The sequence below is a fragment of the Phyllobates terribilis genome, unplaced genomic scaffold (assembly GCF_046119375.1).
Source record: "Phyllobates terribilis strain yellow unplaced genomic scaffold, ASM4611937v1 Scaffold_779__1_contigs__length_684578, whole genome shotgun sequence".
In the NCBI taxonomy this organism is placed as follows: Eukaryota; Metazoa; Chordata; class Amphibia; order Anura; family Dendrobatidae; genus Phyllobates; species Phyllobates terribilis.
Genome location: NW_027363539.1, coordinates 483,760 through 506,834, shown reverse-complemented (window position 1 = coordinate 506,834; position 23,075 = coordinate 483,760). Strand labels below are relative to the sequence as shown.

Below are 23,075 nucleotides of genomic sequence, written 5' to 3'. Positions count from 1 at the left end.
AGCCTTTTAAACTCACCTGAGCTAACAGGTATGTGCGCTGGTTACTCTGCTGCGCTTAAAATTTCTTTTTTGGTTTGCTACAATGCCTTTTCTGCAACGTTGTCTCCTTCTGCTGGAACACTGACTTCTTTCATTTAATGCCTGCAGACTATAAAAGAGAACCCAACCCAAAAAGTTTGGTTGATTAGTCTGTGGCATTCTGTTAAACTGTTGCTTATGGCGGTCTCTGTGAGCTTCTCAGCGACATTCAGCCAGCCAGGTATCCTGCCTGCAGTAGATGGAATGTGGCAATGGAACGCTGGCTGCGCGTGTCATAATAGGCTCTGAGCCTTTATATACCTGTGCACAGCAGCAGCCACCTTCAGTCTGCTGCTGGACAGCCAGCAGCAGCAGCAGCAGGAGAGGTATGTAATCAGGAGCCCTCCTGCTAAGGGTAGACAGCTGCTCGTTCCACCCCACCCCCCGCCTTAATTGGTTCTCCTCCCTTCCAACGGTGTTGAGGCGGGTGGGAACAGCAGGGGGTGAAGGTGCTGTGTTTAAAGAGGTGGAGTTATGCAGATCTAAAACGCGTGGATTGCAGCAGCAGCAAGCCGAAAAGTGCAGGCATGTAAGGGATCTAGAGGTTGACAACATGTCTTCTTAACGGGAGTCCAGGAGCTCATCTCCACAAATGGACTTTTCAGGATCCTTGGGTGGCTCCGTAGTTTGAAACCAATTCTGGTTATCGCTTCTCGGCCTTTTGGCTAAGATCAAGTGTAGTATCTGTTCTTATCAGTTTAATATCTGATACGTCCCCTATCTGGGGACCATATATTAAATGGATTTTTAGAACAGGGAGATGGAAAAAGAGCTTGCTCTGTCCACTCCACGCATTGACCTGGTATTGCAGTATCTCCAGGACCGGTGCACCCCTTCTTTAATGCAGTTTCTAAAATCAGAAAGAATTGAATTCAATGTTTTTTGTTCATTTTGCTTGTTTGTCGGATTTTGGGATGGACTCTTTGGCTTTGCTTTTCTTCTCCTCATTGGATTTTTCATGTTCAAAGTTGCAGAAGCCAGATTACAAGCTCATTTTGGTTCAACTTCAGCAACTGTGCATTGCATTGCCATGTAATGTGATGCAATGCTATCTTTCTAGCTCTCCCTTTTTACTTCCTTTTGGATAAACAGACATATTAGGCAAGCATTTTGGAGCTTTCACCTAAATAACTACAGGTGGTGAGATAAGCTGCACAATATAATTGACCTTTCAGTATATTGTTGCACACACACCATCTATTTAGCAAATGCCCTTGTTATCAACAGCAGCCTTTTAAACTCACCTGAGCTAACAGGTATATGCGCTGGTTACTCTGCTGCGCTTAAAATTTCTTTTTTGGTTTGCTACAATGCCTTTTCTGAAACGTTGTCTCCTTCTGCTGGAACACTGACTTCTTTCATTTAATGCCTGCAGACTATAAAAGAGAACCCAACCCAAAAAGTTTGGTTGATTAGTCTGTGGCATTCTGTTAAACTGTTGCTTATGGCGGTCTCTGTGAGCTTCTCAGCGACATTCAGCCAGCCAGGTATCCTGCCTGCAGTAGATGGAATGTGGCAATGGAACGCTGGCTGCGCGTGTCATAATAGGCTCTGAGTCTTTATATACCTGTGCACAGCAGCAGCCACCTTCAGTCTGCTGCTGGACAGCCAGCAGCAGCAGCAGCAGGAGAGGTATGTAATCAGGAGCCCTCCTGCTAAGGGTAGACAGCTGCTCGTTCCACCCCACCCCCCGCCTTAATTGGTTCTCCTCCCTTCCAACGGTGTTGAGGCGGGTGGGAACAGCAGGGGGTGAAGGTGCTGTGTTTAAAGAGGTGGAGTTATGCAGATCTAAAACGCGTGGATTGCAGCAGCAGCAAGCCGAAAAGTGCAGGCATGTAAGGGATCTAGAGGTTGACAACATGTCTTCTTAACGGGAGTCCAGGAGCTCATCTCCACAAATGGACTTTTCAGGATCCTTGGGTGGCTCCGTAGTTTGAAACCAATTCTGGTTATCGCTTCTCGGCCTTTTGGCTAAGATCAAGTGTAGTATCTGTTCTTATCAGTTTAATATCTGATACGTCCCCTATCTGGGGACCATATATTAAATGGATTTTTAGAACAGGGAGATGGAAAAAGAGCTTGCTCTGTCCACTCCACGCATTGACCTGGTATTGCAGTATCTCCAGGACCGGTGCACCCCTTCTTTAATGCAGTTTCTAAAATCAGAAAGAATTGAATTCAATGTTTTTTGTTCATTTTGCTTGTTTGTCGGATTTTGGGATGGACTCTTTGGCTTTGCTTTTCTTCTCCTCATTGGATTTTTCATGTTCAAAGTTGCAGAAGCCAGATTACAAGCTCATTTTGGTTCAACTTCAGCAACTGTGCATTGCATTGCCATGTAATGTGATGCAATGCTATCTTTCTAGCTCTCCCTTTTTACTTCCTTTTGGATAAACAGACATATTAGGCAAGCATTTTGGAGCTTTCACCTAAATAACTACAGGTGGTGAGATAAGCTGCACAATATAATTGACCTTTCAGTATATTGTTGCACACACACCATCTATTTAGCAAATGCCCTTGTTATCAACAGCAGCCTTTTAAACTCACCTGAGCTAACAGGTATGTGCGCTGGTTACTCTGCTGCGCTTAAAATTTCTTTTTTGGTTTGCTACAATGCCTTTTCTGAAACGTTGTCTCCTTCTGCTGGAACACTGACTTCTTTCATTTAATGCCTGCAGACTATAAAAGAGAACCCAACCCAAAAAGTTTGGTTGATTAGTCTGTGGCATTCTGTTAAACTGTTGCTTATGGCGGTCTCTGTGAGCTTCTCAGCGACATTCAGCCAGCCAGGTATCCTGCCTGCAGTAGATGGAATGTGGCAATGGAACGCTGGCTGCGCGTGTCATAATAGGCTCTGAGCCTTTATATACCTGTGCACAGCAGCAGCCACCTTCAGTCTGCTGCTGGACAGCCAGCAGCAGCAGCAGGAGAGGTATGTAATCAGGAGCCCTCCTGCTAAGGGTAGACAGCTGCTCGTTCCACCCCACCCCCCGCCTTAATTGGTTCTCCTCCCTTCCAACGGTGTTGAGGCGGGTGGGAACAGCAGGGGGTGAAGGTGCTGTGTTTAAAGAGGTGGAGTTATGCAGATCTAAAACGCGTGGATTGCAGCAGCAGCAAGCCGAAAAGTGCAGGCATGTAAGGGATCTAGAGGTTGACAACATGTCTTCTTAACGGGAGTCCAGGAGCTCATCTCCACAAATGGACTTTTCAGGATCCTTGGGTGGCTCCGTAGTTTGAAACCAATTCTGGTTATCGCTTCTCGGCCTTTTGGCTAAGATCAAGTGTAGTATCTGTTCTTATCAGTTTAATATCTGATACGTCCCCTATCTGGGGACCATATATTAAATGGATTTTTAGAACAGGGAGATGGAAAAAGAGCTTGCTCTGTCCACTCCACGCATTGACCTGGTATTGCAGTATCTCCAGGACCGGTGCACCCCTTCTTTAATGCAGTTTCTAAAATCAGAAAGAATTGAATTCAATGTTTTTTGTTCATTTTGCTTGTTTGTCGGATTTTGGGATGGACTCTTTGGCTTTGCTTTTCTTCTCCTCATTGGATTTTTCATGTTCAAAGTTGCAGAAGCCAGATTACAAGCTCATTTTGGTTCAACTTCAGCAACTGTGCATTGCATTGCCATGTAATGTGATGCAATGCTATCTTTCTAGCTCTCCCTTTTTACTTCCTTTTGGATAAACAGACATATTAGGCAAGCATTTTGGAGCTTTCACCTAAATAACTACAGGTGGTGAGATAAGCTGCACAATATAATTGACCTTTCAGTATATTGTTGCACACACACCATCTATTTAGCAAATGCCCTTGTTATCAACAGCAGCCTTTTAAACTCACCTGAGCTAACAGGTATGTGCGCTGGTTACTCTGCTGCGCTTAAAATTTCTTTTTTGGTTTGCTACAATGCCTTTTCTGAAACGTTGTCTCCTTCTGCTGGAACACTGACTTCTTTCATTTAATGCCTGCAGACTATAAAAGAGAACCCAACCCAAAAAGTTTGGTTGATTAGTCTGTGGCATTCTGTTAAACTGTTGCTTATGGCGGTCTCTGTGAGCTTCTCAGCGACATTCAGCCAGCCAGGTATCCTGCCTGCAGTAGATGGAATGTGGCAATGGAACGCTGGCTGCGCGTGTCATAATAGGCTCTGAGCCTTTATATACCTGTGCACAGCAGCAGCCACCTTCAGTCTGCTGCTGGACAGCCAGCAGCAGCAGCAGCAGGAGAGGTATGTAATCAGGAGCCCTCCTGCTAAGGGTAGACAGCTGCTCGTTCCACCCCACCCCCCGCCTTAATTGGTTCTCCTACCTTCCAACGGTGTTGAGGCGGGTGGGAACAGCAGGGGGTGAAGGTGCTGTGTTTAAAGAGGTGGAGTTATGCAGATCTAAAACGCGTGGATTGCAGCAGCAGCAAGCCGAAAAGTGCAGGCATGTAAGGGATCTAGAGGTTGACAACATGTCTTCTTAACGGGAGTCCAGGAGCTCATCTCCACAAATGGACTTTTCAGGATCCTTGGGTGGCTCCGTAGTTTGAAACCAATTCTGGTTATCGCTTCTCGGCCTTTTGGCTAAGATCAAGTGTAGTATCTGTTCTTATCAGTTTAATATCTGATACGTCCCCTATCTGGGGACCATATATTAAATGGATTTTTAGAACAGGGAGATGGAAAAAGAGCTTGCTCTGTCCACTCCACGCATTGACCTGGTATTGCAGTATCTCCAGGACCGGTGCACCCCTTCTTTAATGCAGTTTCTAAAATCAGAAAGAATTGAATTCAATGTTTTTTGTTCATTTTGCTTGTTTGTCGGATTTTGGGATGGACTCTTTGGCTTTGCTTTTCTTCTCCTCATTGGATTTTTCATGTTCAAAGTTGCAGAAGCCAGATTACAAGCTCATTTTGGTTCAACTTCAGCAACTGTGCATTGCATTGCCATGTAATGTGATGCAATGCTATCTTTCTAGCTCTCCCTTTTTACTTCCTTTTGGATAAACAGACATATTAGGCAAGCATTTTGGAGCTTTCACCTAAATAACTACAGGTGGTGAGATAAGCTGCACAATATAATTGACCTTTCAGTATATTGTTGCACACACACCATCTATTTAGCAAATGCCCTTGTTATCAACAGCAGCCTTTTAAACTCACCTGAGCTAACAGGTATGTGCGCTGGTTACTCTGCTGCGCTTAAAATTTCTTTTTTGGTTTGCTACAATGCCTTTTCTGAAACGTTGTCTCCTTCTGCTGGAACACTGACTTCTTTCATTTAATGCCTGCAGACTATAAAAGAGAACCCAACCCAAAAAGTTTGGTTGATTAGTCTGTGGCATTCTGTTAAACTGTTGCTTATGGCGGTCTCTGTGAGCTTCTCAGCGACATTCAGCCAGCCAGGTATCCTGCCTGCAGTAGATGGAATGTGGCAATGGAACGCTGGCTGCGCGTGTCATAATAGGCTCTGAGCCTTTATATACCTGTGCACAGCAGCAGCCACCTTCAGTCTGCTGCTGGACAGCCAGCAGCAGCAGCAGCAGGAGAGGTATGTAATCAGGAGCCCTCCTGCTAAGGGTAGACAGCTGCTCGTTCCACCCCACCCCCCGCCTTAATTGGTTCTCCTCCCTTCCAACGGTGTTGAGGCGGGTGGGAACAGCAGGGGGTGAAGGTGCTGTGTTTAAAGAGGTGGAGTTATACAGATCTAAAACGCGTGGATTGCAGCAGCAGCAAGCCGAAAAGTGCAGGCATGTAAGGGATCTAGAGGTTGACAACATGTCTTCTTAACGGGAGTCCAGGAGCTCATCTCCACAAATGGACTTTTCAGGATCCTTGGGTGGCTCCGTAGTTTGAAACCAATTCTGGTTATCGCTTCTCGGCCTTTTGGCTAAGATCAAGTGTAGTATCTGTTCTTATCAGTTTAATATCTGATACGTCCCCTATCTGGGGACCATATATTAAATGGATTTTTAGAACAGGGAGATGGAAAAAGAGCTTGCTCTGTCCACTCCACGCATTGACCTGGTATTGCAGTATCTCCAGGACCGGTGCACCCCTTCTTTAATGCAGTTTCTAAAATCAGAAAGAATTGAATTCAATGTTTTTTGTTCATTTTGCTTGTTTGTCGGATTTTGGGATGGACTCTTTGGCTTTGCTTTTCTTCTCCTCATTGGATTTTTCATGTTCAAAGTTGCAGAAGCCAGATTACAAGCTCATTTTGGTTCAACTTCAGCAACTGTGCATTGCATTGCCATGTAATGTGATGCAATGCTATCTTTCTAGCTCTCCCTTTTTACTTCCTTTTGGATAAACAGACATATTAGGCAAGCATTTTGGAGCTTTCACCTAAATAACTACAGGTGGTGAGATAAGCTGCACAATATAATTGACCTTTCAGTATATTGTTGCACACACACCATCTATTTAGCAAATGCCCTTGTTATCAACAGCAGCCTTTTAAACTCACCTGAGCTAACAGGTATGTGCGCTGGTTACTCTGCTGCGCTTAAAATTTCTTTTTTGGTTTGCTACAATGCCTTTTCTGCAACGTTGTCTCCTTCTGCTGGAACACTGACTTCTTTCATTTAATGCCTGCAGACTATAAAAGAGAACCCAACCCAAAAAGTTTGGTTGATTAGTCTGTGGCATTCTGTTAAACTGTTGCTTATGGCGGTCTCTGTGAGCTTCTCAGCGACATTCAGCCAGCCAGGTATCCTGCCTGCAGTAGATGGAATGTGGCAATGGAACGCTGGCTGCGCGTGTCATAATAGGCTCTGAGCCTTTATATACCTGTGCACAGCAGCAGCCACCTTCAGTCTGCTGCTGGACAGCCAGCAGCAGCAGCAGCAGGAGAGGTATGTAATCAGGAGCCCTCCTGCTAAGGGTAGACAGCTGCTCGTTCCACCCCACCCCCCGCCTTAATTGGTTCTCCTCCCTTCCAACGGTGTTGAGGCGGGTGGGAACAGCAGGGGGTGAAGGTGCTGTGTTTAAAGAGGTGGAGTTATGCAGATCTAAAACGCGTGGATTGCAGCAGCAGCAAGCCGAAAAGTGCAGGCATGTAAGGGATCTAGAGGTTGACAACATGTCTTCTTAACGGGAGTCCAGGAGCTCATCTCCACAAATGGACTTTTCAGGATCCTTGGGTGGCTCCGTAGTTTGAAACCAATTCTGGTTATCGCTTCTCGGCCTTTTGGCTAAGATCAAGTGTAGTATCTGTTCTTATCAGTTTAATATCTGATACGTCCCCTATCTGGGGACCATATATTAAATGGATTTTTAGAACAGGGAGATGGAAAAAGAGCTTGCTCTGTCCACTCCACGCATTGACCTGGTATTGCAGTATCTCCAGGACCGGTGCACCCCTTCTTTAATGCAGTTTCTAAAATCAGAAAGAATTGAATTCAATGTTTTTTGTTCATTTTGCTTGTTTGTCGGATTTTGGGATGGACTCTTTGGCTTTGCTTTTCTTCTCCTCATTGGATTTTTCATGTTCAAAGTTGCAGAAGCCAGATTACAAGCTCATTTTGGTTCAACTTCAGCAACTGTGCATTGCATTGCCATGTAATGTGATGCAATGCTATCTTTCTAGCTCTCCCTTTTTACTTCCTTTTGGATAAACAGACATATTAGGCAAGCATTTTGGAGCTTTCACCTAAATAACTACAGGTGGTGAGATAAGCTGCACAATATAATTGACCTTTCAGTATATTGTTGCACACACACCATCTATTTAGCAAATGCCCTTGTTATCAACAGCAGCCTTTTAAACTCACCTGAGCTAACAGGTATGTGCGCTGGTTACTCTGCTGCGCTTAAAATTTCTTTTTTGGTTTGCTACAATGCCTTTTCTGAAACGTTGTCTCCTTCTGCTGGAACACTGACTTCTTTCATTTAATGCCTGCAGACTATAAAAGAGAACCCAACCCAAAAAGTTTGGTTGATTAGTCTGTGGCATTCTGTTAAACTGTTGCTTATGGCGGTCTCTGTGAGCTTCTCAGCGACATTCAGCCAGCCAGGTATCCTGCCTGCAGTAGATGGAATGTGGCAATGGAACGCTGGCTGCGCGTGTCATAATAGGCTCTGAGCCTTTATATACCTGTGCACAGCAGCAGCCACCTTCAGTCTGCTGCTGGACAGCCAGCAGCAGCAGCAGGAGAGGTATGTAATCAGGAGCCCTCCTGCTAAGGGTAGACAGCTGCTCGTTCCACCCCACCCCCCGCCTTAATTGGTTCTCCTCCCTTCCAACGGTGTTGAGGCGGGTGGGAACAGCAGGGGGTGAAGGTGCTGTGTTTAAAGAGGTGGAGTTATGCAGATCTAAAACGCGTGGATTGCAGCAGCAGCAAGCCGAAAAGTGCAGGCATGTAAGGGATCTAGAGGTTGACAACATGTCTTCTTAACGGGAGTCCAGGAGCTCATCTCCACAAATGGACTTTTCAGGATCCTTGGGTGGCTCCGTAGTTTGAAACCAATTCTGGTTATCGCTTCTCGGCCTTTTGGCTAAGATCAAGTGTAGTATCTGTTCTTATCAGTTTAATATCTGATACGTCCCCTATCTGGGGACCATATATTAAATGGATTTTTAGAACAGGGAGATGGAAAAAGAGCTTGCTCTGTCCACTCCACGCATTGACCTGGTATTGCAGTATCTCCAGGACCGGTGCACCCCTTCTTTAATGCAGTTTCTAAAATCAGAAAGAATTGAATTCAATGTTTTTTGTTCATTTTGCTTGTTTGTCGGATTTTGGGATGGACTCTTTGGCTTTGCTTTTCTTCTCCTCATTGGATTTTTCATGTTCAAAGTTGCAGAAGCCAGATTACAAGCTCATTTTGGTTCAACTTCAGCAACTGTGCATTGCATTGCCATGTAATGTGATGCAATGCTATCTTTCTAGCTCTCCCTTTTTACTTCCTTTTGGATAAACAGACATATTAGGCAAGCATTTTGGAGCTTTCACCTAAATAACTACAGGTGGTGAGATAAGCTGCACAATATAATTGACCTTTCAGTATATTGTTGCACACACACCATCTATTTAGCAAATGCCCTTGTTATCAACAGCAGCCTTTTAAACTCACCTGAGCTAACAGGTATGTGCGCTGGTTACTCTGCTGCGCTTAAAATTTCTTTTTTGGTTTGCTACAATGCCTTTTCTGAAACGTTGTCTCCTTCTGCTGGAACACTGACTTCTTTCATTTAATGCCTGCAGACTATAAAAGAGAACCCAACCCAAAAAGTTTGGTTGATTAGTCTGTGGCATTCTGTTAAACTGTTGCTTATGGCGGTCTCTGTGAGCTTCTCAGCGACATTCAGCCAGCCAGGTATCCTGCCTGCAGTAGATGGAATGTGGCAATGGAACGCTGGCTGCGCGTGTCATAATAGGCTCTGAGCCTTTATATACCTGTGCACAGCAGCAGCCACCTTCAGTCTGCTGCTGGACAGCCAGCAGCAGCAGCAGCAGGAGAGGTATGTAATCAGGAGCCCTCCTGCTAAGGGTAGACAGCTGCTCGTTCCACCCCACACCCCGCCTTAATTGGTTCTCCTCCCTTCCAACGGTGTTGAGGCGGGTGGGAACAGCAGGGGGTGAAGGTGCTGTGTTTAAAGAGGTGGAGTTATGCAGATCTAAAACGAGTGGATTGCAGCAGCAGCAAGCCGAAAAGTGCAGGCATGTAAGGGATCTAGAGGTTGACAACATGTCTTCTTAACGGGAGTCCAGGAGCTCATCTCCACAAATGGACTTTTCAGGATCCTTGGGTGGCTCCGTAGTTTGAAACCAATTCTGGTTATCGCTTCTCGGCCTTTTGGCTAAGATCGTATGACTGTACCTTGATTGGTGCGAGTCTCCTGGAGGAATCCGGACCCTTTTGTGGAGGATTTTCTGCTTTTTCCTGTGGTATTCCATACCGACAGAATCCAAGATGTCTTTTGTGAAGAACACCATCCGTTTGTCCATGGATCCATCTGACCAGAACAAGAACAACGTGGTTTTCATTGTCCAAGACATCGTTGAAGGCAAAGCTGGAGCAAGACGTTCTGAGATCTTCAGTGTCAACGAATTTTCACGTCAAGGTAATTATGACGTTACCTTTATGGACCAGGATGTTTGCCTTAATGTCTTTGAATGGCTCCGTGGTCACTCTAGTGACCCCTGCTTGGAAGGAGTTAGATGGGAACCTTTGTTTGGTCTGCAAGAAAAGGAGGTGACTGTGACTGTCTATAACCCTTTTACAGACCCTGAGCTGCTGGAGTGCTTCCTCTCTCGCTACTGTGAATATGTGCGGAAGGGAGTGAAGCAAGTCAATTGTCTAGGAATCTTTAACTGTCAGTATAAATTCCGTGTGAAATTGAAAAGGGATCCTGACAGTGTGGGGGGCTTTAGACACCCTCCATCAAATTTTTCCATTGCAGGCCATAGAGGTTTCCTCTTTTACCCAGGCCAGCCCATGTTTTGCCGTAGATGCTTTTCTTTCGGACATACCATGGTAACATGCCTTAAAGGGCAGTGTTGCCGAAATTGCAGAAAGGAGGGGCATATGGCCAACCAGTGTCCAGAGGCCAAGTCCTGTGATGTCTGTGGGAGTAGTGATCACATGTATAAGGACTGTCCTATGAGTGCACCTAGACGTTCTGATAAAGAACAGAAGGAGGAGGAGCTGGAGAGGAGGCAGATGGCAAGCGCACTGAAAGTGCTGGAAAGATTGGAGAGGGAGAAGAGAGAGGGAAGGAGGCGGGAAACTGGTAGAGCCTCTCCCTCTACGGCGCCAGAGGAGGTGTCCCTGAGACCATGTTCTTCTTCTGCTGAAGAAATGAGGAAGAAGCGGAGGGAAGAAAAGGAGTTCTGGAGGGAAGTGGCAAAGGTGGAGAAAAAGGCAGTGTCTGCGAGAATATCTAGGAAAGTGGTGGAAGCAGAGCTGCCTGAGATGATGACTTTTGGAGAGGCAATGGACGCAACAGGATGTGAAGTGCAAATCTCGGAACCCGACAGTCCTGAACACCCTTCGGGTCCTGAAAACATTGAAGATTTTTCTTCGGAGGATGATAGGGGTGCAAAGAAGAGTCGTAGGGAGGATGGTGGGGGCAGTGATGATGCAGATTTTAGTGAGCCTCAGAGGAAGATCAGAACTGCCAGAATGAGGAGTGTGGCTGGTGAAGCCAGCGGGTCGGAAACCAGCTGTTCTGTTCTGATGGCGGAGGAGGATAGTGGTGGTGCTGGATAGTGTCACCATATAATATTGTAAATGTTTTTTCTTTTTGTCCTCTTGTGAGCTTTGGTTTAGGCCAAAGGCTATTTCTTTGTGTAATTGGTGAAGGAGTAGAAGTATTATGGGATTTACCATAGTGTCCCAAAACGTAAGAGTGTTTAAAAGTAAAGTAAGAAGAGCTGCTATTTTTGAGTTTTTAGCTATGCAAAATGCATCTATTTTTTGTTTACAAGAATGTGGGGTAGTGGATGGTGTGAAAGGGGATGAATGGTCTTATGGAGCGTCTGTGTGGTCGGGGAGTGCATGTAATAAGAATGATGGTGTGGGTATTTTGGTTAAAGGAAGGGAGGTTGTTTTGAGTGATTATTTGGTTATTGAGGTGGGGAGATGTATCCTTGCTAATTTTGTATACAAGAATGTAAAGTTTTGTGTTATTAATGTTTATGCGCCAGTTGAAAAAAATGAGCGCAAAAATTTATTTGAAAAAATTAAGCTTTTTGTTCCAGGAAGAATACCTGTGGTAATTGTGGGTGATATGAACTGTGATGTGGGGAGAGTGAATGTGGATGTGTCTGGGAAAGCATTATTGGAGTTAGTGAATGATTTTGGGTTGTGTGATATGCAGCGCGTGTGTAACATGAATCCTTTGTTGAACACTTTCTTTTCTGAGAGTGGTAGGGTACAATCCAGATTGGATTATTGTTTTATTTCTAAAAATATGGTTTCTGTTAATTATAGGCAGGAAAACGTTCTTTTTTCAGATCATGTGTGTATGTTGTGTGAGTTGGATATAAAAGTTGATGGAGTGTTTGGGAGAGGATTGTGGAAGTTAAATGTTAAACTGTTAGAGAATGAAGATGTGAGAAAGGAGTATGAAAGGCGGTATGAAGAATGGTGTAAGCATAAAAATGAGTTTGGGAATGTTTGTGAGTGGTGGGACTGGGTGAAGAAACAAACAAAAATGTTCTTTAAAAATTTAGGATACAAGTATGCAGCAATTAAAAGAGAGAGTTTTGTTAAACTGAACGCGCGGTTGAGCGTTTTGTATAAGTTAAGGGAAGGAGGAGTTGAGGTGGAGGAGGATATTTTAGAGGTAAAAAAGGAGATTAGTGAGTTTTTGTTGGAGAGAGGGAGAAGCATAGTGTTTAGGGCAAAGATTGATAAGATGGAGCAGGATGAGAAATGTTCTCGGTTTTTCTTTAAAAAAGTTTTTGGAAAGAAACAGAGTATGAGCGTGGTGTATGGAGCAGATGGAAGTGAGGTGAGTGGAGAGGATATGTGTGAAGAGGTGGCTAAGTTTTATGAGGATCTGTATGCAGTGAAACAGAGGGATGAATGTTTGGAGAATGATGTTTTGAGTGTGTTAGAGAGTAAGTTGAGTGAAGCAGAAAGAGAGAGAGTGATGGGTGAGGTGACTGGTGATGAGGTATGGAAGGTTATGTGTAGTATGGCTTTGAATAAGACGCCGGGGGAGGATGGCCTCCCAGTAGAATTTTATCGTGTGATGTGGGGTGTGATTGGTAAGGACTTTGTGGATGTATGTAAGTATATGTGGGGAAACATGGAGGTGACTGAGAGTATGCGTGCAGGTTTGGTTGTGTTAATTCCTAAGAAAGGGGATTTGAAAAGTCTGAGGAATTGGAGGCCAATAACGTTACTTAATTGTGATTATAAAATCTATGCAAAACTTATGGCTAATAGGATGCGTGATGTGATAGAGAGTGTGATTGGGGATGAGCAGTGTTGTGCGGTACCTGGGAGGCGGATTCATGAGTGTGTGTGTATGTTAAGAGATTGTCTATGGGATTGCATGGGTCGTAAGAAGAGTGTATTTTTGTTAAGTTTGGATTTTGAAAAGGCTTATGATAGGTTGTCGCATGGTTTTTTGTTCAGAGTGTTGTTAAAAATGGGTTTTCCGGCTGATTTTGTTGGGCGAGTAAGAAGTTTGTATGCGGGTGTTTATAGCTGTGTTTTAATGAATGGGTATGTGGGTAGGAAAGTGAATGTGTTTTCGGGTGTGCGACAGGGGTGTCCTTTGTCCCCTGTAGCATTTATTTGTGCAATTGAGCCATTGTTGTGTATGCTGAGGAAAGATAAGGTAATTCGTGGTGTGCAAGTGCCGGGAGGTGGAGGAAAAGAATGGAAGGTGAGTGGTTATATGGATGACGTGTGTGTATTATGTGATTCTGAATGTTCGGTGAGGCGGGTGAAGTTGTTAGTGTCTATTTTTTGTGGTGCATCTACGTTTAAAGTGAATTGGGAAAAGAGTGAGTGTAAGGGTTTTGGAGGCGGAAGTTTAAGTAGGGATGTAGGTGTGAATGTAGTGAATGGACCTATTAAAGTTTTGGGTGTGAAGTTTTCAGAGAGTTTGGATGGGAAAGAAAGTTGGGATGATGCGAAAGGAAAAGTTGAGCAGAAGTTGAATTTTTGGAAATTGAGGAGTTTATCCTTTTTTGGGAAGATTTTAATTGTTAAGAGTGTGGTGTTGCCAATATTTTTATATATTGCGGTAGTATTTCCACCAGGATATATGTGTATGAGAAGCTTGAATAGAATTTTATTTGTTTTTTTGTGGAACTCGAAAATGGAGAGAGCTAGGAGAGAAATTTTGGTTAAAAGAGTGGAAAAAGGTGGTTTGGGTTTTCCGAATTTGGACGTGTTTTTTGGTGTGAATATCGTTGTGTTTGTTTTGAAAGTGATTAGGGCGGATGGAAAGTTTTCATCTATGTGTAGGTATTTATTTGGAGCGTATTTGTTTCGTTTAAAGTGGCAAGAAAGGGATTTGCGATGTCCGATTGCTTTTGAGGTGCCTGTATGGTATGTGTGGGTTTATAAGTTTTTGGTGAGGTATGAACTGTGTGATGCAGATGTGAGATTGCTGGAGAATAAGAAGGCTGTGTATAGGATGATTGAATGTAGAGAGGTAGAATGTGGAATAAATATGGTTAGGGGTGGTGATGTGCAGAAGGTTTGGAAGAAAGTGCGGATGAGTGGTATGACCAACAAACAGAGTGAAGTTGTGTGGCAGTCTTTACATGGAGTATTACCTGTGAGAGAGTTTCAGAGGAATAGAGGTTTGGTGAGGAGTGAAATGTGTCCAAGAAATGGCTGTGGTGGAAGGGAAAGTGTGTTGCATGTTTTTTGGAATTGCCAGTATGCTAGAGATGTGATTGGGAGAATGGGGCCTTTGTGTAAAGAATTGTGTGGTGTGAATTTGTTGTCTTTTGAGTTGTTTATGTTTGGTTTGGGAATATGTGATGGGACGAAGGAAAGAGTCTTGTGGTTGATGCTTGCATGTATAAAGGAAGTGTTATGGGATGTGAGGAATGTGTATGTGTTTAAAAGGAAGGAAATTGCTGTAAAGGATAGTGTGAAGGTGATTTTGGGGAAGATGTATGTGTGTTTCCTATGGGACAAAAAGAGGAGAGGGGAAGTGGATGCGGAGGGAATATGGAAAGTTAAAAAGTGGAGATATATTGTTAGTACCTCTTGATTTTTGTTATTGTTGTTTTGAAATATGAAATAAATATTTCCGATGATGATGGGGACAGCAAATTGCGTATTGGATTTGACGCAGCTGTTTTGATGGAATTTTCCTTTGTCTGGTTTCCATAGACTGTGGAATTTCCTCGTCTGAGGAGAAAAAAAAAAAAAAAAAAAAAAAAAAAAATCTGTTCTTATCAGTTTAATATCTGATACATCCCCTATCTGGGGACCATATATTAAATGGATTTTTAGAACAGGGAGATGGAAAAAGAGCTTGCTCTGTCCACTCCACGCATTGACCTGGTATTGCAGTATCTCCAGGACCGGTGCACCCCTTCTTTAATGCAGTTTCTAAAATCAGAAAGAATTGAATTCAATGTTTTTTGTTCATTTTGCTTGTTTGTCGGATTTTGGGATGGACTCTTTGGCTTTGCTTTTCTTCTCCTCATTGGATTTTTCATGTTCAAAGTTGCAGAAGCCAGATTACAAGCTCATTTTGGTTCAACTTCAGCAACTGTGCATTGCATTGCCATGTAATGTGATGCAATGCTATCTTTCTAGCTCTCCCTTTTTACTTCCTTTTGGATAAACAGACATATTAGGCAAGCATTTTGGAGCTTTCACCTAAATAACTACAGGTGGTGAGTTAAGCTGCACAATATAATTGACCTTTCAGTATATTGTTGCACACACACCATCTATTTAGCAAATGCCCTTGTTATCAACAGCAGCCTTTTAAACTCACCTGAGCTAACAGGTATGTGCGCTGGTTACTCTGCTGCGCTTAAAATTTCTTTTTTGGTTTGCTACAATGCCTTTTCTGAAACGTTGTCTCCTTCTGCTGGAACACTGACTTCTTTCATTTAATGCCTGCAGACTATAAAAGAGAACCCAACCCAAAAAGTTTGGTTGATTAGTCTGTGGCATTCTGTTAAACTGTTGCTTATGGCGGTCTCTGTGAGCTTCTCAGCGACATTCAGCCAGCCAGGTATCCTGCCTGCAGTAGATGGAATGTGGCAATGGAACGCTGGCTGCGCGTGTCATAATAGGCTCTGAGCCTTTATATACCTGTGCACAGCAGCAGCCACCTTCAGTCTGCTGCTGGACAGCCAGCAGCAGCAGCAGCAGGAGAGGTATGTAATCAGGAGCCCTCCTGCTAAGGGTAGACAGCTGCTCGTTCCACCCCACCCCCCGCCTTAATTGGTTCTCCTACCTTCCAACGGTGTTGAGGCGGGTGGGAACAGCAGGGGGTGAAGGTGCTGTGTTTAAAGAGGTGGAGTTATGCAGATCTAAAACGCGTGGATTGCAGCAGCAGCAAGCCGAAAAGTGCAGGCATGTAAGGGATCTAGAGGTTGACAACATGTCTTCTTAACGGGAGTCCAGGAGCTCATCTCCACAAATGGACTTTTCAGGATCCTTGGGTGGCTCCGTAGTTTGAAACCAATTCTGGTTATCGCTTCTCGGCCTTTTGGCTAAGATCAAGTGTAGTATCTGCTCTTATCAGTTTAATATCTGATACGTCCCCTATCTGGGGACCATATATTAAATGGATTTTTAGAACAGGGAGATGGAAAAAGAGCTTGCTCTGTCCACTCCACGCATTGACCTGGTATTGCAGTATCTCCAGGACCGGTGCACCCCTTCTTTAATGCAGTTTCTAAAATCAGAAAGAATTGAATTCAATGTTTTTTGTTCATTTTGCTTGTTTGTCGGATTTTGGGATGGACTCTTTGGCTTTGCTTTTCTTCTCCTCATTGGATTTTTCATGTTCAAAGTTGCAGAAGCCAGATTACAAGCTCATTTTGGTTCAACTTCAGCAACTGTGCATTGCATTGCCATGTAATGTGATGCAATGCTATCTTTCTAGCTCTCCCTTTTTACTTCCTTTTGGATAAACAGACATATTAGGCAAGCATTTTGGAGCTTTCACCTAAATAACTACAGGTGGTGAGATAAGCTGCACAATATAATTGACCTTTCAGTATATTGTTGCACACACACCATCTATTTAGCAAATGCCCTTGTTATCAACAGCAGCCTTTTAAACTCACCTGAGCTAACAGGTATGTGCGCTGGTTACTCTGCTGCGCTTAAAATTTCTTTTTTGGTTTGCTACAATGCCTTTTCTGAAACGTTGTCTCCTTCTGCTGGAACACTGACTTCTTTCATTTAATGCCTGCAGACTATAAAAGAGAACCCAACCCAAAAAGTTTGGTTGATTAGTCTGTGGCATTCTGTTAAACTGTTGCTTATGGCGGTCTCTGTGAGCTTCTCAGCGACATTCAGCCAGCCAGGTATCCTGCCTGCAGTAGATGGAATGTGGCAATGGAACGCTGGCTGCGCGTGTCATAATAGGCTCTGAGCCTTTATATACCTGTGCACAGCAGCAGCCACCTTCAGTCTGCTGCTGGACAGCCAGCAGCAGCAGCAGCAGGAGAGGTATGTAATCAGGAGCCCTCCTGCTAAGGGTAGACAGCTGCTCGTTCCACCCCACCCCCCGCCTTAATTGGTTCTCCTCCCTTCCAATGGTGTTGAGGCGGGTGGGAACAGCAGGGGGTGAAGGTGCTGTGTTTAAAGAGGTGGAGTTATGCAGATCTAAAACGCATGGATTGCAGCAGCAGCAAGCCGAAAAGTGCAGGCATGTAAGGGATCTAGAGGTTGACAACATGTCTTCTTAACGGGAGTCCAGGAGCTCATCTCCACAAATGGACTTTTCAGGATCCTTGGGTGGCTCCGTAGTTTGAAACCAATTCTGGTTATCGCTTCTCGGCCTTTTGGCTAAGATCAAGTGTAGTATCTGTTCTTATCAGTTTAATATCTGATACGTCCTCTATCTGGGGACCATATATTAAATGGATTTTTAGAACAGGGAGATGGAAAAAGAGCTTGCTCTGTCCACTCCACGCATTGACCTGGTATTGCAGTATCTCCAGGACCGGTGCACCCCTTCTTTAATGCAGTTTCTAAAATCAGAAAGAATTGAATTCAATGTTTTTTGTTCATTTTGCTTGTTTGTCGGATTTTGGGATGGACTCTTTGGCTTTGCTTTTCTTCTCCTCATTGGATTTTTCATGTTCAAAGTTGCAGAAGCCAGATTACAAGCTCATTTTGGTTCAACTTCAGCAACTGTGCATTGCATTGCCATGTAATGTGATGCAATGCTATCTTTCTAGCTCTCCCTTTTTACTTCCTTTTGGATAAACAGACATATTAGGCAAGCATTTTGGAGCTTTCACCTAAATAACTACAGGTGGTGAGATAAGCTGCACAATATAATTGACCTTTCAGTATATTGTTGCACACACACCATCTATTTAGCAAATGCCCTTGTTATCAACAGCAGCCTTTTAAACTCACCTGAGCTAACAGGTATGTGCGCTGGTTACTCTGCTGCGCTTAAAATTTCTTTTTTGGTTTGCTACAATGCCTTTTCTGAAACGTTGTCTCCTTCTGCTGGAACACTGACTTCTTTCATTTAATGCCTGCAGACTATAAAAGAGAACCCAACCCAAAAAGTTTGGTTGATTAGTCTGTGGCATTCTGTTAAACTGTTGCTTATGGCGGTCTCTGTGAGCTTCTCAGCGACATTCAGCCAGCCAGGTATCCTGCCTGCAGTAGATGGAATGTGGCAATGGAACGCTGGCTGCGCGTGTCATAATAGGCTCTGAGCCTTTATATACCTGTGCACAGCAGCAGCCACCTTCAGTCTGCTGCTGGACAGCCAGCAGCAGCAGCAGCAGGAGAGGTATGTAATCAGGAGCCCTCCTGCTAAGGGTAGACAGCTGCTCGTTCCACCCCACCCCCTGCCTTAATTGGTTCTCCTCCCTTCCAACGGTGTTGAGGCGGGTGGGAACAGCAGGGGGTGAAGGTGCTGTGTTTAAAGAGGTGGAGTTATGCAGATCTAAAACGCGTGGATTGCAGCAGCAGCAAGCCGAAAAGTGCAGGCATGTAAGGGATCTAGAGGTTGACAACATGTCTTCTTAACGGGAGTCCAGGAGCTCATCTCCACAAATGGACTTTTCAGGATCCTTGGGTGGCTCCGTAGTTTGAAACCAATTCTGGTTATCGCTTCTCGGCCTTTTGGCTAAGATCAAGTGTAGTATCTGTTCTTATCAGTTTAATATCTGATACGTCCCCTATCTGGGGACCATATATTAAATGGATTTTTAGAACAGGGAGATGGAAAAAGAGCTTGCTCTGTCCACTCCACGCATTGACCTGGTATTGCAGTATCTCCAGGACCGGTGCACCCCTTCTTTAATGCAGTTTCTAAAATCAGAAAGAATTGAATTCAATGTTTTTTGTTCATTTTGCTTGTTTGTCGGATTTTGGGATGGACTCTTTGGCTTTGCTTTTCTTCTCCTCATTGGATTTTTCATGTTCAAAGTTGCAGAAGCCAGATTACAAGCTCATTTTGGTTCAACTTCAGCAACTGTGCATTGCATTGCCATGTAATGTGATGCAATGCTATCTTTCTAGCTCTCCCTTTTTACTTCCTTTTGGATAAACAGACATATTAGGCAAGCATTTTGGAGCTTTCACCTAAATAACTACAGGTGGTGAGATAAGCTGCACAATATAATTGACCTTTCAGTATATTGTTGCACACACACCATCTATTTAGCAAATGCCCTTGTTATCAACAGCAGCCTTTTAAACTCACCTGAGCTAACAGGTATGTGCGCTGGTTACTCTGCTGCGCTTAAAATTTCTTTTTTGGTTTGCTACAATGCCTTTTCTGAAACGTTGTCTCCTTCTGCTGGAACACTGACTTCTTTCATTTAATGCCTGCAGACTATAAAAGAGAACCCAACCCAAAAAGTTTGGTTGATTAGTCTGTGGCATTCTGTTAAACTGTTGCTTATGGCGGTCTCTGTGAGCTTCTCAGCGACATTCAGCCAGCCAGGTATCCTGCCTGCAGTAGATGGAATGTGGCAATGGAACGCTGGCTGCGCGTGTCATAATAGGCTCTGAGCCTTTATATACCTGTGCACAGCAGCAGCCACCTTCAGTCTGCTGCTGGACAGCCAGCAGCAGCAGCAGCAGGAGAGGTATGTAATCAGGAGCCCTCCTGCTAAGGGTAGACAGCTGCTCGTTCCACCCCACCCCCCGCCTTAATTGGTTTTCCTCCCTTCCAACGGTGTTGAGGCGGGTGGGAACAGCAGGGGGTGAAGGTGCTGTGTTTAAAGAGGTGGAGTTATGCAGATCTAAAACGCGTGGATTGCAGCAGCAGCAAGCCGAAAAGTGCAGGCATGTAAGGGATCTAGAGGTTGACAACATGTCTTCTTAACGGGAGTCCAGGAGCTCATCTCCACAAATGGACTTTTCAGGATCCTTGGGTGGCTCCGTAGTTTGAAACCAATTCTGGTTATCGCTTCTCGGCCTTTTGGCACGATCTATCAGGTTTACCTGTGTGGTCTTGCCTGTGAGGTGCTCTTGGTACCCTTTCTCTCGGCCTGGGGGGATCGTTCCTCTTCGGAGGGACTTAACCCCCCTGCTGCTATTGGGAGGAAGGATTAGTCCGGGAGCAACGGGAAGGGATCCCATGAAGGCTTGCGCCTTTCAGAGAGAAGAGTCGGTACGTTCCTGAGTGAAGGATGCCGGCAACGCTCACATATTCATCGGGTGATGCCCGGATGCGGAACACCGTGAGGATTGAAGTTGGAGCAGCATCGAGGATGGAGAAGAATTTGGACTACATCTGCCATAGGATTCTTCTTGGAGTTCTGGAGTTTCGGCGGGAAGACATATTCTGCTTCCAGGACAACGAGTACAAGGGGACATACACCATCACCTTCAAGAGCCAGGGATGCTGTCAGCAACTCGTAGAAAAGGTAAACGAGAAAAACTACTTAGATGAGTTGGATGGACTAACCTTTTGTCTCTTGTATGCTTATGACGAGATCCCCATCGTGGTGCATTTCCCGAACCCCTTTGTGGAAGCTGCAGACATCTCGACCTACCTTACCCGCTATTGTGATGATCTGAGATACCTGGGTACTGTGAAGAACGCGGTAGGCTTCTGGTGCGGCAAGAGAAGGTATATGGCCCGTCTAAAGAGGGACCTTAGTGGAGTGGGAGGAATGCTACACCCTCCCTCAACCTTCGTAATCGGTAAGAGCAGAGGCTACTTATTTTATCCTGGAATGCCAGTATGTTGCAGGAACTGTGGACAAATGGGTCATACCCAAATGTCCTGCACGGGCAGGAAAGTAGACCGCTGCAATAATTGCAGCTGTTACGGACATTTAATGAAGGACTGTCCCGCTGGGAGGAAATGTAATCTCTGCGGTGAGGCGGGGCACATGTTCCGAGGATGCCCCAACAGGACCAGGACCAGGACCTACGCAGAAGCTGCATCTTCTGAAGCTGAGCCGATGCGCCCACCGGTCTTCACTGGCAGGCCGGCGTCGGAGGGCGGTTCGAAGGGCGAGAAGGCTGGGATGGAGCAGGGAGCCGGAGGCCCCTCTGGGGCGGCACCTGCATCGAAGTCCCTTAACGATGGGCGGACCTCGCATGGACCGGAGCGGGGGGGTCCTCCTTCTGGGAGGGTATCCTCCGTATCGATGGTTCCCGATACCGATCCTGTTGGGCTGGAGGGTGGTGCCCCTGTGCGGTTGGCTACAGGGGACCACGCAGCGATGGCCTCAGGATCTTCCAGGGCGATTAGCCAGCCAGATGAGGGGGCTTTGCTTCTAGGTGGCGAACATCAGGAAATCTGTGTTGCTGATCTTGTCCTGATGGACCAGTCTCCCCCCCTGGAGGAGGTGGAGGAAGAGGAGGACTGCACCAGTGACCTAGTGGAGTCTGCCCCGAAAAAGAGACGGAATGTCGAATCCCCAGCGTCTCCTGGAATGTGGCTGGGAACCGTGACCTACGAGGGGGCAACCGCCGGCTCACAGAATATCGAGTCGTTTGGGTCTTCTAGCCCGGATGTCCTGGAGCAATTTGATATACAGGGCTTTGAGTCAGGTGTCCTCATGGAAGATCCACCACCCTGACCTATGAATGCCCACAATAAGACTTGTCTCACTGAATGTGAGGTCATTAAAGAGCCCAGTTCGTAGGGCTGCTCTATTCAAGTATTTAGAAACCACTGACTTTGACATATGTTTATTACAGGAATGCGGGATACAACATGCACTAAATTATAATGATATCAAGACAGATTGGAGACTGGGGCCCTCCATCTGGTCTGGCTCCAATGACAACAAGTCAGCGGGGGTGGGCTTCCTCTGTCGTGGGAGAAATATTACTATAAATGCTGTCACAGAAATAGTACCAGGCAGAGTGGTTTTAGTGCATTTTAAATTTAATGGTTTTACCCTACGTGTAATGAATATTTATGCTCCCCCTGATAAGCAAGAGAGAATTAATTTATTTGGGATATTGCCATTGTACTGTACTGGGTCATCTCCCCTGGTCGTAGGGGGTGATTTTAATTGTCTTTGTGCTAGTGAACAACGAGCAGGGGGTGACCCTTTACGCAAATTGGATAAGTCATGTCATCTATTGAAAGATTTTATAACTGATTTTAAATTATGCGATGCGTGGAGGTCACTCCTGCCGACGGACCCTGGTTATACGTGGTCCGGAAGAGGGGTGTCCTCCAGGATCGATTTTATTTTCCTATCAGATGATTTTAACCCTGTAAAATGTGTTTTAACATCAAATATATTTTCTGACCATAAGGGCTTGGAGGTGCATCTAGAATACCGGGATGAACAGAGGGTCAACAGGGGCCTCTGGCGTCTAAGTACTTACCTGCTGGAGGACCCTCTGATTCGACAAGACTTTGGTAAAGCCTATCAAGCCTGGCGGCGACAAAAACCTTCTGATGCCCCTATGGTAACCTGGTGGGAAAATTTGAAAAAAAAAGTCAGAATGTTTTTTATAAAAGCAGGGAGACGTAAAGCTAGAGAGAAAAAAAGATGTTTTAGTGATCTTAACACCAAACTGCAAACACTTTTTAAATTCAAAGAGCTAGGGGTGGAGGTGGGAGATGATATTGCTAGCCTAAAAACTGAAATTCAGAACTGCATAGACACAAAGGGGAAAGAGATTATTTTTAACTCTAGAGTGCAGCACTTGGAGGAGGGGGAGAAGTGCTCTCGCTTCTTCTTCAAAAAAGTCATGGATAAAAGAGAAGTGATCACAAATCTAGAGGGTGAAACATCTATGCAGGGAATGTTGAATGCTACTTTTAACTTTTATAAGCATCTTTTTAGTAAAAAGTGTATAGATGAGTCCTTTTTATCTGATGCTCTTAATGATCTCGATTTTAAGTTAAATTTTACAGACCAGGAGTTTTTA

The 23,075-nt window shown here is 44.8% G+C and overlaps 11 non-coding genes across 11 annotated transcripts; all 11 read left to right on the top strand.

Moving 5' to 3' along the window:
• Positions 1-723: 723 nt before the first annotated feature.
• Positions 724-914, top strand: LOC141239728 (U2 spliceosomal RNA). The gene has a single exon (XR_012305080.1). It is a non-coding gene; the product is annotated as a U2 spliceosomal RNA (small nuclear RNA).
• Positions 915-2,029: 1,115 nt separating this feature from the next.
• LOC141239726 (U2 spliceosomal RNA) lies at positions 2,030-2,220 on the top strand. Its single transcript, XR_012305079.1, has one exon. It is a non-coding gene; the product is annotated as a U2 spliceosomal RNA (small nuclear RNA).
• Positions 2,221-3,332: 1,112 nt separating this feature from the next.
• Positions 3,333-3,523, top strand: LOC141239725 (U2 spliceosomal RNA). The gene has a single exon (XR_012305078.1). It is a non-coding gene; the product is annotated as a U2 spliceosomal RNA (small nuclear RNA).
• Positions 3,524-4,638: 1,115 nt separating this feature from the next.
• LOC141239724 (U2 spliceosomal RNA) lies at positions 4,639-4,829 on the top strand. Its single transcript, XR_012305077.1, has one exon. It is a non-coding gene; the product is annotated as a U2 spliceosomal RNA (small nuclear RNA).
• A 1,115-nt stretch (positions 4,830-5,944) lies between these two features.
• LOC141239722 (U2 spliceosomal RNA) lies at positions 5,945-6,135 on the top strand. Its single transcript, XR_012305075.1, has one exon. It is a non-coding gene; the product is annotated as a U2 spliceosomal RNA (small nuclear RNA).
• Positions 6,136-7,250: 1,115 nt separating this feature from the next.
• Positions 7,251-7,441, top strand: LOC141239721 (U2 spliceosomal RNA). The gene has a single exon (XR_012305074.1). It is a non-coding gene; the product is annotated as a U2 spliceosomal RNA (small nuclear RNA).
• A 1,112-nt stretch (positions 7,442-8,553) lies between these two features.
• Positions 8,554-8,744, top strand: LOC141239720 (U2 spliceosomal RNA). The gene has a single exon (XR_012305073.1). It is a non-coding gene; the product is annotated as a U2 spliceosomal RNA (small nuclear RNA).
• A 6,155-nt stretch (positions 8,745-14,899) lies between these two features.
• LOC141239945 (U2 spliceosomal RNA) lies at positions 14,900-15,099 on the top strand. The gene has a single exon (XR_012305284.1). It is a non-coding gene; the product is annotated as a U2 spliceosomal RNA (small nuclear RNA).
• Positions 15,100-16,214: 1,115 nt separating this feature from the next.
• LOC141239874 (U2 spliceosomal RNA) lies at positions 16,215-16,405 on the top strand. Its single transcript, XR_012305221.1, has one exon. It is a non-coding gene; the product is annotated as a U2 spliceosomal RNA (small nuclear RNA).
• A 1,115-nt stretch (positions 16,406-17,520) lies between these two features.
• Positions 17,521-17,711, top strand: LOC141239849 (U2 spliceosomal RNA). Its single transcript, XR_012305196.1, has one exon. It is a non-coding gene; the product is annotated as a U2 spliceosomal RNA (small nuclear RNA).
• Positions 17,712-18,826: 1,115 nt separating this feature from the next.
• Positions 18,827-19,017, top strand: LOC141239719 (U2 spliceosomal RNA). The gene has a single exon (XR_012305072.1). It is a non-coding gene; the product is annotated as a U2 spliceosomal RNA (small nuclear RNA).
• The last annotated feature ends 4,058 nt before the right edge of the window (positions 19,018-23,075 follow it).